Source organism: Vigna angularis, chromosome 6 (genome assembly GCF_016808095.1).
Source record: "Vigna angularis cultivar LongXiaoDou No.4 chromosome 6, ASM1680809v1, whole genome shotgun sequence".
NCBI classification, from domain to species: Eukaryota; Viridiplantae; Streptophyta; class Magnoliopsida; order Fabales; family Fabaceae; genus Vigna; species Vigna angularis.
This window is the reverse complement of record NC_068975.1, coordinates 7,481,429-7,496,461: the sequence shown is the minus strand read 5'-3', so window position 1 is coordinate 7,496,461 and position 15,033 is coordinate 7,481,429.

The following is a 15,033-nucleotide window of genomic DNA, read 5'->3' as shown; positions in this document are numbered from 1 at the left end:
TACTAAATATCTTAGTAATATCCCATCTTAGTAATATCCTAGGGTGTTACAGCTCCTTCTTTGTAGTCATTTGAAGAAAGCATTGAACGAAAGAAATGAGGATGCAAGTTGCATCAAGACCCACTAGTGGAAAACATGACAGACTATTATAATAGGTGAAATCTACCTGTCATAATATATTGATCGGTGATAATTTTTTAATAAAAATAAGATATATTATAATGTCTTTTAAGAAACCTATTATAATAAGTATAGCGTTGACAATTTTGTAATAAAAGTTACTATGTATTATGATAGGTAAAACTCAGCTATCATAATAAGTTAGGAGCTATGGCAAAATGCAAACCCCTCACAACTCCTTCATTTCATTTCGAAAGTTCAATCTCGTCCCAAATCACACCTTATTTTTGCATACACCTACACATCTTGAAACCCTTACACATCTCGATGCACACCTTATTTTCACGCACACTATCGTCCGAGAGCGTCCACACTGCGCACAATCGTCTGAGCCTCCATATTGTCGACGACACGCCTCCACGCTGTCAACGCATCGCCTCCACGCTATCGTCATTGTCTCCTGCAGGACCGTGGTCGAAAGTTGTTATACGAGAATGTCTACCCTAATCCACGAAATTTTCTACTTCTCCCTTTCAATCAAAACAAGGGTTTGATGCATTGGTGGTGGTGGAAGAAGAAGAAGGTCCACTTGAAGAAGAAGAAGATTGTCAACCTGCCTCATATTTCCTGTTTGGACCTGCTTGGTCCTCTCTTTGAGATATAACAAGGTTACGCTGAGGTGCAGGTGTACGTGTAGGCGGTGGCATTGTGGGTATAACAATCTACTTCACAGATCTCAGGACGATGGCATTAACATTTTTTAGATTTTGCACAGTTTGAGATGGAAGTTTGTCAGAATTTTGAGACTATGCCTGGTTGAGTTGTGTAGCCATCTACCCCATAAGATTAGTTAAGCTCTGAATGGAAGCTCTCGTCTCCTGTTGGAACTGCATGATTTATATTGTCATTTACGTCAATAACTCCTCCAATCTAGGTTAGAAGAAGTGGAAGGTTGAGGAACTGGTTGGGCCGGTATATCTTACTGCTGTTGTTGCCTCTGGTACTATTGGACTGGTTGAGGCTCATAGGGTCTACTCAGCCCTACAACATTTTGATTCTGGAATGGTGGTGGTTGTTGCTGCTTTGGAGCATTAGACCATCTCAAATTTTGGTGATTCTTCCACCTTGGGTTGTATATGTTACTTGAGAGGTCATACAATAGATTGCTGCAAAGATGGACAAACATGTGTATAATGATCACTGAAAGGACATATGCCACATAGACGTGCAATAGATATAGATGCAAGTCTGTGATTACTGGCCAATTGGGTCACCAAACTCACAAGAGCATCAAGCTTGCTCTCCAACTTCTTATCTGCAGATGATGAAGAATGAGTAGCCACATCATGAACTCCCCTAACAACAATAACATCATTTCTCGCATTGAATTACTGAGAGTTCACTAGTACAAAAACAAAGTATAACGTCACGCATTCAACGTCCAACCACTGAATAACCAACGTTAAAAATGAGCGGTGACATTTTTGTAAATAAATGCAATTATTAAACGTCGTTTAGAACTGTAATTCGACGTAAAAGGATATAAACCGTGAAATGACTTTTAAATTTGACGTCAAAAGGTTAGTGAATTCAATAAAAATTTGAGCGGGAGATTGAAAATTCATTCACTTTATCTTAGCGCACGATACCCTCTTCTCTTCTCAAACTTTTCTCAAACGAAGTTTGACGAGCATCACATGTTATCTTTCTTTCATTTGATACAAATCCATGTTAATTAATTACTTTATGTATGATTTTTGTTTGTTTTAACCGATTATTTTCGTGCTCTTGTCCTTCATATGTGCAATCTGCTTTCTCTCTCTCTGTGACGAAACTTTATTCCGACGAACCCACCTTTTGAAGGTTAGTTTTTGTTTTCGTTTTGAAGAACTTATTTGTTGAACTTGTTTGTTGTTTTTTTTGTTGAACTTGTTTGTTGTTGTTTTTTAGTTGAACTTGTTTGTTGAACTTCAAAAATAAAAAAGAAATAGAAAACGGCCTCCTTTTGGAATTGGATGCAGGGACAACTAGCAAAGAAAGTTGAAATGGATTACTCGTCCAATTGTACCCAAAAAGCACATATAATTCGTCCAATTCTGACATCGAGAAAAAAAGTTACATTTGCGCGAAGTTTTGACTGACCCGTTTTTCACAAAACAAAAATGGGACTATTACAAGTGCTTCTAGGATTTGTGTTCAACATATGGACCAAAACAAGTGAGCACAACAAATTTAAAGAAAAATAACAACTCTAGCTATCAAAACCAAAAATGTCAATTAATTAATTAGGAAATTTTGGGTACTATTCACGCATTATTCGTCACACAAAAACACTATTCCATTGAATTTCCTATTGTTACCAATAAGGAGTATTGGTAAAACCTGAAGATGTGTTTTGATGATGGTGCAACTTATAGATTTTGGATGTAGTAGGAAAATATTTAAAAAAAAGCAACTTGTAGATTTTGAATGTAGTAGGAAAATGTTAAACATTGTAATTTTTACTAGTATAATCGATTATGGTTAAGCAATAATCGATTATCACAAGTCATACTTGAATAATCGATTATCACTTCATATAATCGATTATCACTTTTTTTGAAAACTCTATAATGGACTTGAATAATCGATTATCACTTACAATAATCGATTATTCATGGCAGTTGGGAGCTGACCTTTGGCATTCAGTGTACTTGGCTATATAATTTGATTTGGAGAAATCAGAAGGTAACGTTTTTTGAATTGAGAAAGCTTAGAACACTGTGTGTTAGAGGAACGTTCTTAGAGAGCTTTTTGTTCATTGTTCCCTTGCTTGGTCTTGTGAAAGGAGAGGCTCGCGTATCGTGTGTCGATAGTCGGAGCAGACTCTCTTCAAGTTAGCAAGGTACTCTGCTTGGTCTTGTGAAAGGAGAAGCTTGCGAATCGTTGGTCGATTGCCGGAGCGGTTCTCTTCAAGTTGGTAGAGTGGTTCTTTTTGTTTTATTTCTGTTCGTTTGATTGTAATCTATTAAACCATTTTTAGTGGAACTGTTAATCACTATTTATAGTGATTAACGACTGGACGTAGATTCTGTTGAATCGAACCAGTATAAAAATATCTGTGTGATTTTTCTATTCCCTACACTCATATTATTTTATGTATATCAACTGTTTGATTAATTTTCTGAAAAAAAATTATTTTTACTAAAAGGACCAAATTATTTTTAATTGTGATCGAACACGCTTTCCGCTCTCTGAGTTTTAATTCCGCTGCGCTATACTCTTCGAAAAATACCCCCTTCGATACCATCAATAGTATCATAGCTTGCTTTGATAGTTTTTAAAAAAAAAAATATATTTGCGAAAATGGCCGGTCACAATCAAAACCATGTATATGTTGAGGGTGCTTCCATTAACAGACCTCCATTGTTTACTGGTGATAACTATGCTTTTTGGAAAGTGAGAATGGAGATTTTTATGGGGTCTGTTGATAGAGGTATCTGGGAAGCTGTACAAAATGGCCCTTATATTCCTATGAATATTGTTGATGGTGTAGAGACTGAAAAACCTTATTTTAATTGGACTGCTGAAGAAAATAGACGAGCTCAGTTTGATATTAAAGCTCGAAATATAATTTCATCTGTTGTTGTACTAGATGAATTTTATAGAATTTCAGTGTGTAAGACAACACAGGAAATGTGGGAAGTCCTCAGAGTCACTCATGAAGGAACAAAGGACGTGAAGCGCGCTAGGAAGAACACTCTCATTTAGGAATATGAGATGTTCAGAATGCAACCTGGAGAAACGATCTCTGACGTTCAAAAACGATTCACTCATATTGTGAATCATTTAACAGGGTTGGGTAAGACTTTTGATACTAATGAACTTAATGTGAAAATTCTGAAATCTCTAGACAGGTCTTGGCAACCAAAGGTGACTGCCATCTTGGAGTCTCAAAATCTTACTCAGATGTCAATGCCAATCTTGTTTGGAAAGCTCCGTGAGCATGAACTTGAGTTGAGGAGATTGACTGCTGAAGAGGATCAAGGCAAAAGGAAAACTCTAGCTTTCAAGTCTGAAATATCTAAAGGAAAAAGCTCTAAGAGGATCGAAGAAGATGATTCTGATGATGAAGAAAACATGAGCTTGATGATAAAGAAATTTGCAAAGTTCATGAAAGCAAAGGGAAAGAACAAGTTTCACAAAGATAGGAAAGAAAGTCAAGAATCTCCATCAAACGTAAAGTGCTTCGGTTGTGGAGAAAGAGGGCACGTAAAATCTGAGTGTCCAAAAAGCAAGAAAAGTGAAGACAAGAAGAAAAGAAAATTTCAAAGGAAAAAGAAAGCATACATAGCTTGGGAGGATAATGCCTCTAGCTCAATGAGTTCAAGTGACACAGAAGAAGAAGCCAATCTATGCCTTATGGCAGATTCTGAAGAAACTGGAAGTCAAGTAAGCGATTCCAGCTTTGAATCTAGTGAATTAGATTTACAAAAAGCTTTCTTTGAATTGATGAATGAATCTGAGAAACTTAATGCTGCTCATAAAATTTTTAAAAAGGAACATAATGAATTGAAGTTAAAATATGATAAACTGCTTGATAATGAAGTTGTTCTAAGAAATAGAGTTAATACCTTAGAAATTAAATTATCAGATGCAAATGCTACTGTTGAACCTGTTGAATGCTTGTCATGCAAAAGTTATATGTTTGATATTGATATACTTGAAAACTTACTTGCTAAGGCAACTAAAGCTAATTCACATGCTAAAACAAACCTTAATAAGAGCAATGGAAATAGGCATCAAAATTTTAAATCCAAGGTAAGAAGAACTCGAAAAATTTGGGTTGTTAAAGGAACTTTTATTAAAAATAAAATTAGTGATGTATGTTGCTTTTACTGTATGAATCTTGGTCACACATCAAACAAATGCAATATCAAACATGTTGGTGTTCCAAGTGGCAAATATGCTTGGGTTAAAGCTGTGAGATGATGTAAACTTGCAAAAACTAACCCCAAGGACCCATATTGAGATTAGGGACCTAAAATTCTTGCTAACTTGTTTTGTAGGATCAATCTAAGTCCAAGAAGTCACTGTGGTATCTTGACAGTGGTTGCTCAAGACACATGACTGGTGACAAGAAAAGATTCATCTCTTTTGAGAAGAAGAAGCAAGGATTTGTAATGTATGGGGATAACAACAAAGGCAGAATAATGGGTACTGGAAACATTGCAGGAGGAAACACTTTGACAATAAAAGAAGTCTTATACGTTGAAGGCCTCAAACATAATCTTCTAAGCATAAGCCAACTATGCGACAAAGGTTTCAAGGTAACTTTTGAGAGTGACAAATGTACTATTTATTTTAAAAATTCTGCTGAAATTGCTTTGCAAGGTGTTAGGCATAATAACATATACTTGATTGATATTGAGAGTGCATCTAGTCATACTATAACATGCTTAGTTGCTAAAGAAGAAAATCCATGGCTATGGCACAAAAGAGCTGCACATATTCACATGCAACACTTAAATAAATTAATCTCTAAGGATCTTGTGATTGGTTTGCCTAAACTAAAATTTGAGAAAGATAAACTTTGTTCTGCATGTCAAAAGGGTAAACAAACCAAATCTTCATTTTCATCTAAAAGCATGATTTCAACATCAAAACCTTTAGAACTTTTGCATATGGACTTGTTTGGTCCATCTAGAATTAAAAGTTTTGGTGGAAACTACTATGCTCTTGTAATTGTTGATGATTACTCAAGATTTACTTGGACTTTCTTTTTAACTCTGAAAAGTGAAGCTTTCAAAGCATTTAAAACTTTTGCTAAACGTATTCAAAATGAAAAAGATTTGAAAATCAAAACTTTGAGAAGTGATCATGGTGGTGAATTTGAAAATGAATCGTTTGGAAAATTTTGTGAAGAATTTGGCATTGCACATAATTTTTCTGCACCTAGAACTCCCCAACAGAATGGTGTTGTTGAAATGAAAAATAGATCATTAGAAGAATTAGCTAGAATGCTTATGAATGACTCTAATGTACCAAAATACTTTTGGGCTGATGCAGTAAGTACTGCTTGTTATGTGTTAAATAGGATGCTTATTAGGCCAATTCTAAAATTAACTCCATATGAACTGTTGAATGGTAGAAAACCAAATATATCTCATTTGAAAATTTTTGGATGCAAATGCTTTGTCTTAAATAATGGAAAAGATAATCTTGGAAAATTTGATGCAAAATCTGATGAAGCAATTTTTCTAGGATATTCTTTGACTAGCAAAGCTTATAGAGTATTCAATAGAAGAACACTGATAATTGAAGAATCAATGCATGTTGTCTTTGATGAGATTGTATACCTTGAGGTAAATCCTCTTGAGTCAAATAGACCCATTGCAGGTGATGAGGATTACTTAAGAGAAGCCCTTGAGGAGATGTATCTAAATGAAAATTATCCTCCGGAGCTTCAAGAAACACCCCAAGTCGTTGATTCCAAAAGCTATCAACAACCAACAGGACTATCTTTGGACAACATCATAGGAGATATATCAAAAGGGGTAACTACTAGACATAATTTAAATAATTTTTGTCTAACTGTTGCTTTTGTGTCTCAGGTAAAACCTAAAAATATAAAGGACGCTCTTCAAGATGACAAGTGGTGCATTGCTATGCAAGAAGAGCTAAATGAATTTGAAAGGAATGAAGTTTGGGAGCTTATTCCAAAACAAGAAGAATTCCAAGTCATAGGAACAAAATGGGTATTCAGGAACAAGCTTGATGAGGATGGAAACATCACAAAGAATAAATCAAGGGTAGTTGCTAAGGGATACTGTCAAGAGGAAGGTATAGATTATGATGAAACGTATGCACCGGTAGCCAGGTTAGAAGCAATTAGATTATTACTTGCATATGCATCTTTGATGAAATTTAAACTATATCAAATGGATGTAAAAAGTGCTTTCTTAAATGGTTTTATAAAAGAAGAAGTGTATGTTAGTCAACCTCCTGGCTTTGAAGATTTTAAATTTCCTAATCATGTTTACAAGTTGAAAAAGGCCCTTTATGGTCTTAAACAAGCACCTAGGTCTTGGTATGAAAGACTTAATACCTTTTTAATTGAAAATGAATTTTCTAGAGGAAAGGTTGATTCAACCTTATTCATTAAGAAAGTAGGAAAACACATTTTAATCGTGCAAGTTTATGTAGATGATATCATTTTTGGGTCAACTGATGATTCTTTGTGTGAAGAGTTTGCAAAAATAATGCAAGGTGAATTTGAGATGTCTATGATGGGTGAGTTAAACTTTTTCTTAGGACTACAGATAAAACAAATGAATGGTGGAACATTCATCTCCCAAACTAAATACTGTAGAGAAATTCTTAGGAAATTTGGTATGGATAGCTGCAAGGAAGCTAGTACACCCATGGGTACTTCATGTTATTTAGATAAGGATGAAATTGGAAAAGGAGTGAATGAAACCATGTTTAGAGGCATGATAGGATCCTTGCTATACTTAACTGCTAGTAGACCAGATATTATGCAGAGTGTTTGTGTATGTGCTAGATACCAAGCCAATCCTAAAGAATCTCATTTGACTGTAGTTAAGAGAATTCTAAAATATCTTAAGGGAACTACTTCATTTGGACTTTGGTATCCCTCTGATGCCTCACCTAGTTTAATAGGATACTCTGATGCAGATTATGGTGGCTGTAAAATTGATAGAAAAAGTACTAGTGGAACTTGTCATTTCTTGGGATGTTCTTTAGTGTCATGGCACTCAAAGAAACAAGCATGTGTAGCTTTGTCTACCACCGAAGCTGAATATATTGCAGCTGGAAACTGTTGTGCCCAAATTTTGTGGATGAAACAACAATTGGAAGACTTTGATATCTTCCTTGACAAAATTCCTCTAAAATGTGACAATACTAGTGCGATAAATTTGACCAAGAACCCCATAATGCATTCAAGAACTAAGCATATAGAAATTAGGCACCATTTCTTAAGAGATCATATTCAAAAGGGGGATTTTCAAATTGAATATGTTGATACCTTACATCAATTAGCTGATATCTTTACCAAGGCTCTACCTAAAGATAGATTTTTTGAGCTTAGAAGAGAGTTAGGAGTATTAGACATATCTTAGAATCAAAATCTATGCAAATTTTTGCATTTTTCGTAAACTTAACGCTTCATAGTCGATTATCACTAAGTTATAATCGATTATTCATGCATAAAATTCAATTCTGGAAAATCTTGAGCAGATAATCGATTATCATTATGCATAATCGATTATCATGCAATTCTAGGCAGTAATTATTGAACTGATAATCGATTATCACGAGCCATAATCGATTATCGCGCTGACAGTTTCAAAAATAGAGTCGTTAGAGCATCCCATAACGGCTATAAACGGCCATAAACGGCTAGTTTTTCCATTTTTCTTATAAATAGCCCCCCATAATCGATTATTAGACACTCCTTTGCACCCAAATACTGCTGAAATCAAATCTAGAGCTCAAATCTTCTTCATTTCTCTTCACCTTCTCAAAATCTCATTTTCCCATTCTTCCTCCATGGCTGACTCAAGAAGGCACCGTCGTAGAACAGCTGGAGCCTCCTCCTCTTCTCAACCACGTCTTGCAAACATAGATGGATGGATTTCAGATCAAGGGAAACATGCAGACTTTGTTAATTCTTGGCAAGAAAGGAAGATCATGGCGGTAAAGTTTATTCGTCTTGACTTTTTCCGCTTCTATGGCTTTCAATTTCCAAACACTTTTGCTGAGCAGGGGTTAACGCATCTGTTAGAACAAAAAGGATGCATTTATCCTGATCTTATAAAAGTCTTTTACTTCAACTTGCATTATCGAGATGAGATAATATCTACTAAGGTCAAGGGAGTACGCATCATTTTAGATGATGACGTATGGACCAATGTTGCTCAACTTCCCATCTGGGATGATGCTGTCAAAGTCCATTTAGGACTTGAAGATTTCAACAGGATGATGACTTTTCAATCCTTCCTGCGTCATCCTGAACGGCAAACCAATAGAAGGCAATTACTGGTTGGAGGTTTTAAAGTTGAAGAAAGGATGATCCACTACTTGATTGTCTGGATTTTATGTCCTAGAGCAACCAACCATGCTCAATGCTCTGAGCAGGATTTACTTCTGTTGTATGGGATTCTAAATCACATACACATCGACTGGCCTGCTCTCATTGCTGACACAATGGTAAAAGCCAAGAAATCCCATTCATATCAATTTCCCTATGCTCTTCTTATTTCTAGGATTTTAGAACTCAAAGGTGTAACTGTTGAAGGAGAACTCGTTCAAACTATTGAAGCTGTGGGATCAGAAATTGGAGATACTACCTTTCGTCAAATGGGATTCATTACTAGAGGCAGAGTTCTTATTCATAAAGATGATGACCATCCTGATGTAGATGAAGATGATGACATGGACACTCATATGGCTGACCCAGTAAGTGTTGCTGCTCCGTCTGATGCTGGACCATCCAACATACCCTCCTCTTCCTCAACTTCTATGGAAGAACATTTTGCAAGGTTATCTAAACAGTTGGAGGATATGAGTCTTGCACAAAAGACTCACTTTGAGGAGATTTATGAGTGGCAGCGATCTGTTGATGAGTACATGGTTGATCAATTTCTTGATCTTGATGTTCGCCTATCTAACATCGAGGGTCATCTTAATATCCCACCTCCTGAACGTTCTCCTAGTCCTGAATTCTAGGTTTTAGGCCTGTAAGTTTGATTGTTATGTTATTTTCTTTATGGTATTTAGTTTCTTAATCTTTATGAATTTCATGTAATTCCTTTCTGTTTTAATATAATGAGCTTTTATTTTGTGCATATATTCCATTTTTGAGGGGGAGCTCATATTAAGGGGGAGGTTATTACATTATTCTTTTTGCTTATGATAAAAAAGGGGGAGAAGAAATATAAGGGGAGGATTAAGGAAAAAAATAGTTTTTAATGGTACAGGTACTGCTAACTCTGTGGTTGTCCATTAGTTTATATATGTTGCAGGTAAACCTGAGTTGCTTTTAAAAATAGAGTTTTTGATCATCATCAAAAAGGGGGAGATTGTTACCAATAAGGAGTATTGGTAAAACCTGAAGATGTGTTTTGATGATGCTGCAACTTACAGATTTTGGATGTAGTAGGAAAATATTTAGAAAAAAGCAACTTGTAGATTTTGAATGTAGTAGGAAAATGTTAAACACTGTAATTTTTACTAGTATAATCGATTATGGTTAAGCAATAATCAGTTATCACAAGTCATACTTGAATAATCGATTATCACTTCATATAATTGATTATCACTTTTTTGAAAACTCTGTAATGGACTTGAATAATCGATTATCACTTACAATAATTGATTATTCATGGCAGTTGGGAGCTGACCTTTGGCATTCAGTGTACTTGGCTATATAATTTGATTTGGAGAAATCAGAAGGTAACGTTTTTTGAACTGAGAAAGCTTAAAACACTGTGTGTTAGAGGAACGTTCTTAGAGAGCTTTTTGTTCATTGTTCCCTTGCTTGGTCTTGTGAAAGGAGAGGCTCGTGTATCGTGTGTCGATAGTCGGAGCAGACTCTCTTCAAGTTAGCAAGGTACTCTGCCTGGTCTCGTGAAAGGAGAAGCTTGCGAATCGTTGGTCGATTGCCGGAGCGGTTCTCTTCAAGTTGGTAGAGTGGTTCTTTTTGTTTTATTCCTGTTCATTTGATTGTAATCTGTTAAACCATTTTTAGTGGAACTGTTAATCACTATTTATAGTGATTAACGACTGGACGTAGATTCTGTTGAATCGAACCAGTATAAAAATATCTGTGTGATTTTTCTATTCCCTAAACTCATTATTTTACGTATATCAACTGTTTGATTAATTTTCTGAAAGAAAATTATTTTTACTAAAAGGACCTAATTATTTTTAATTGTGATCGAACACGCTTTTCGCTCTCTGAGTTTTAATTTCGCTGCGCTATACTCTTCGAAAAATACCCCCTCCGATACCATCACCTATGAAAACATGCCAAACAGTATCCAGATCTCTTAATTATGACTTGTTAAACGTCAAACAAACAAAACACACACTAACACAACACAGAACCTAAGACCGAATCGTTAGTCCCCGCAGCGGCGCCAAATTTGATTGAGGTCACACCCAAATCAAATTAATATGCAATTAAAGTGTAGTATATAGTAGAAAGTGACTCCTAGGTCATCTCTCAAGGAATAAAATTTGGTTCAGTCATTAGATCGAACACGTAGTAGGGGGTTTTTGTGACCAAAATTATGAATAAAGACACAAATTAAAACACTAATTAAGGACAGCTTGGTTTTGGCTTCCTTACAATGCTTCCAATCCCTGATTACTAATAATTATATGCTCCTTTCACCCTAATCCAACACTAATTTGCCTAATAAGCAAAGACCAAACACAATTTTCATAACGCACACATTTGACTAGTTTGCTCTACTACAAATTAAGCATTTTCGGCTCTAATCTACAAAGCGAAGATTAAACATAGATTAGGAAACTAAGTGTGTATCTAACTGCAAGCGCAAAACAGATTATACGATGCACGACAAAAGTTCACAGAATCACAATGACAACACAAATATCTCATGGAGACATTATAGTTTCATCAATCACCAACCCAACACAATTAAGCAACCACTAAAAAAACCTTCAAACAGTAAAGCGAAATTGGAAACATCAAAGAACAGGCAATGAAGAAAACGAAACCAATGCAGAAAAGGAAAACCCTACCACTAAAATGAACTTGAAAATGAAATTGGGATTGAAACAACAAATTAATTTTAAATTGTAATGTGAAAACGAAAGTAGATGAGGAACCCAAAATAAAAATGCAACAACAAGCAAGGGGAGAAAAACAAAAATGGAGAAAACCAAGTGTAGTAACGAAATCAACTATATAATTGGAATTAAAATGAATTCAATACATAAAACGAAAATGAAACCTCATAGGAGCTATGTCTAGAACCCTAAAATCGAAAATAAGAGAATGAAGGAGATAATAAGAGTGGTGGTTGCTGCATGGGTTCAATAACCTAGGTTAGCCCCCTTTTTGTGCCTTTTTTAATTTACTAAAAATGGCCCAATATCTAAAATCTGGTTTAACATTCATTAAAACAAAATAAAAACTGGATAAACAAATCTGAGGTGGATAAATGACGTGGCAATTGACGTGGCAACTGTCTTTATGTCACAAAATACAATTCCTAAAATTGTCCTGATAATAATAATGGAAATAATTAAGCTCGGATAATTCAAATTAATTAAAATAAGAATTACTGGTCAAATTAAGACCAAATAGCAAAACTGAGGATATATTGCACGTTTAAGCACAGTTCCCTAATTAAATCTGGTACAAGAAGCTAAGTGAATAGGAGAAAATATTGACTCATCAATAGGTGACAAAAAGTACATCATAATATGTTGAACATATTATAACATAATTTTCTGCTACGCCATAAAATGCATAGACTTATTATGATGCATAAAACTATGATGTTAGGTCATCCGTCATAATATGTCATTTTTACCTGTCATAAAAAACAATGTTTTTACTAGTAACCCTACAATGGTGAAGAAGTATATGATTGGATTAAAAATAGTAATATTTTGGAAAACATCAAAAGAAGATCATTAAGAAGAACATTTGAAAGAATTGATCAATATTCTATAATAGGAAAATGAAAGTGTGATAGTGTGATTGAGACTTTGCTTAACATAAAAGGAAAGTCAAAATACAAAGTTAAAGCATAGATGTGATGCATGTTGAAAAAATAGTTGTGATAGTGTGATTGAGACTTTTCTTAACATAAAAGGAAAGTCAAAATACAAAGTTAAAGCATAGATGTGATGCACATTGAAAAAATGGTTGTGATAGTGTGATTGAGACTTTGCTTAACATAAAAGGAAAGTCAAAATACAAAGTTAAAGCATAGATGTGATGCATGTTGAAAAAATAGTTGTGATAGTGTGATTGAGACTTTTCTTAACATAAAAGGAAAGTCAAAATACAAAGTTAAAGCATAGATGTGATCCACATTGAAAAAATGGTTGTGATAGTGTGATTGAGACTTTGCTTAACATAAAAGGAAAGTCAAAATACAAAGTTAAAGCATGACAAGATTTGGTTGAAAATGAAATCCATTTAGAGTTACATTCACAATTAGTTTGAAGATGCACACACTTACCACTAGCTTGTCATACTCTCTATAAAAGAGGAAAATAAAATTTTGTCAGTGTTTAAGTAGTGTCAAAGTGTCACGGGGTTACTATTGAAGTTAATTGGTTTAAAGTTCCATGATTGTCATGTTTTTACGCAACAACTTTTCGCAATAGCTATTTGTGCCATTCTACCTCCTTTAGATAGGGGTCTTAACACATTTTAGTTTATTCTTGGTTTAATTGCTTAGTTTGTCCCCACTTTCATTGTGGTGTGTCAACTCGGTTCGCATTTTAAAAAAAGTATCAACTACGTCCACACGTTGTATAATGCCTACCAATCAAGTTCATTCCTTTAATTTTGTAGAGACAGAGTTAACTGTGTGTTGACATGGCAAAAAAGTCTACATTTTCTTCTCTCTGTACACGCGTGATGAGTGCATAATTATGCCCACAATTGAAGTTTGATTTTAATTTTTTAGTGGAATAATTGTGTTTAAATGATTGATTTGAATATGATTTGTGACGATTGGATTTATCGAGTTTGGGAATTAAAGAGGTTTAAAAAGTGATTTTTAGTTGCATAAATTATTCTTAGATATTCGTATGTTTAGTTATGCAGCTGAAGTTAAAATTTTATTAGTCCAAAGTTGCAAGATCAGGCCTAAAATCAAAAAAGGAAATTAAAAACAACTGAAACAACCCTATTGTCTAATTAATACACTTCTATTTATGAAACATGCCCAACACTAAGCCTTTTCTCCTACTCCCTAAATATCCCTACACACCCCTCCTAAATCAAACTTCAAAAAATCATGCCACGTGGCAATCTTAAACTTTAAAGGTCCCAACTCATTAATCCTCTACATACAAAGTTAACCAACCACAACATGCCGCGTAGTCAACCCTACCATGTAGTCAACCCTGCCACATCATCATCAACCAAATAGAAACCCTAATATTAGCAGTCCATTATCCGCGAGCCTCCATGGCCACCACTACTCCACTTTCACATGACCTCCAAGGCTCCGAATCGTACTACCACGAGCAACCGCGAGCCTCCATGTCCTCTACCATAATCAACCTCATCGGACCTGCAAACCCAAAGCCAGAAAACGCACAAAACACAGAAACAGAAGAACCCAGAAGTAGAGAAACCCCTAACGCCATCATCGTAAGTCATTCTCTTCTTCACACAACACCATGGTGAATCACCTACAAGAAACCATATTCAGAAATCAAGCCCCAATCTCCATGCCTCTTGAGTTTGCAGCAACCACCATCAATCAGGAGAACAGGAGAACCTAGATTGAGCCCATGTTCATCATGCCATCACTGATAGCGTCTCCATTGGAAAGTCACAAACCAAAATCGCATTACTCTAATCGCGAATTCCAGTCATCACCGCATTGCTGCTTGCCTCCATGAACCACCATCATCTTCTCCTCCATCGCGAAGCTTCAACCTCCTCACGCAACTTGCCAAATGAGAGAAACCCAGAAATCTACTGAAACACAATCTCGATCTCCTTTCTCGCCTCCATGAATTACCACGAGAAATTCTTAGTTCGCGCCTCTATGTCATACGCATGATTCTTTCATGGTGCAAGAGTATAAAGTTTTCCCCCAATCTATAGAAACCCTAATTTTTGCCACAATTAAGCATAAATTGATATTTGATGAATCTAACAGATTATGCAAAATGTGTAATCGA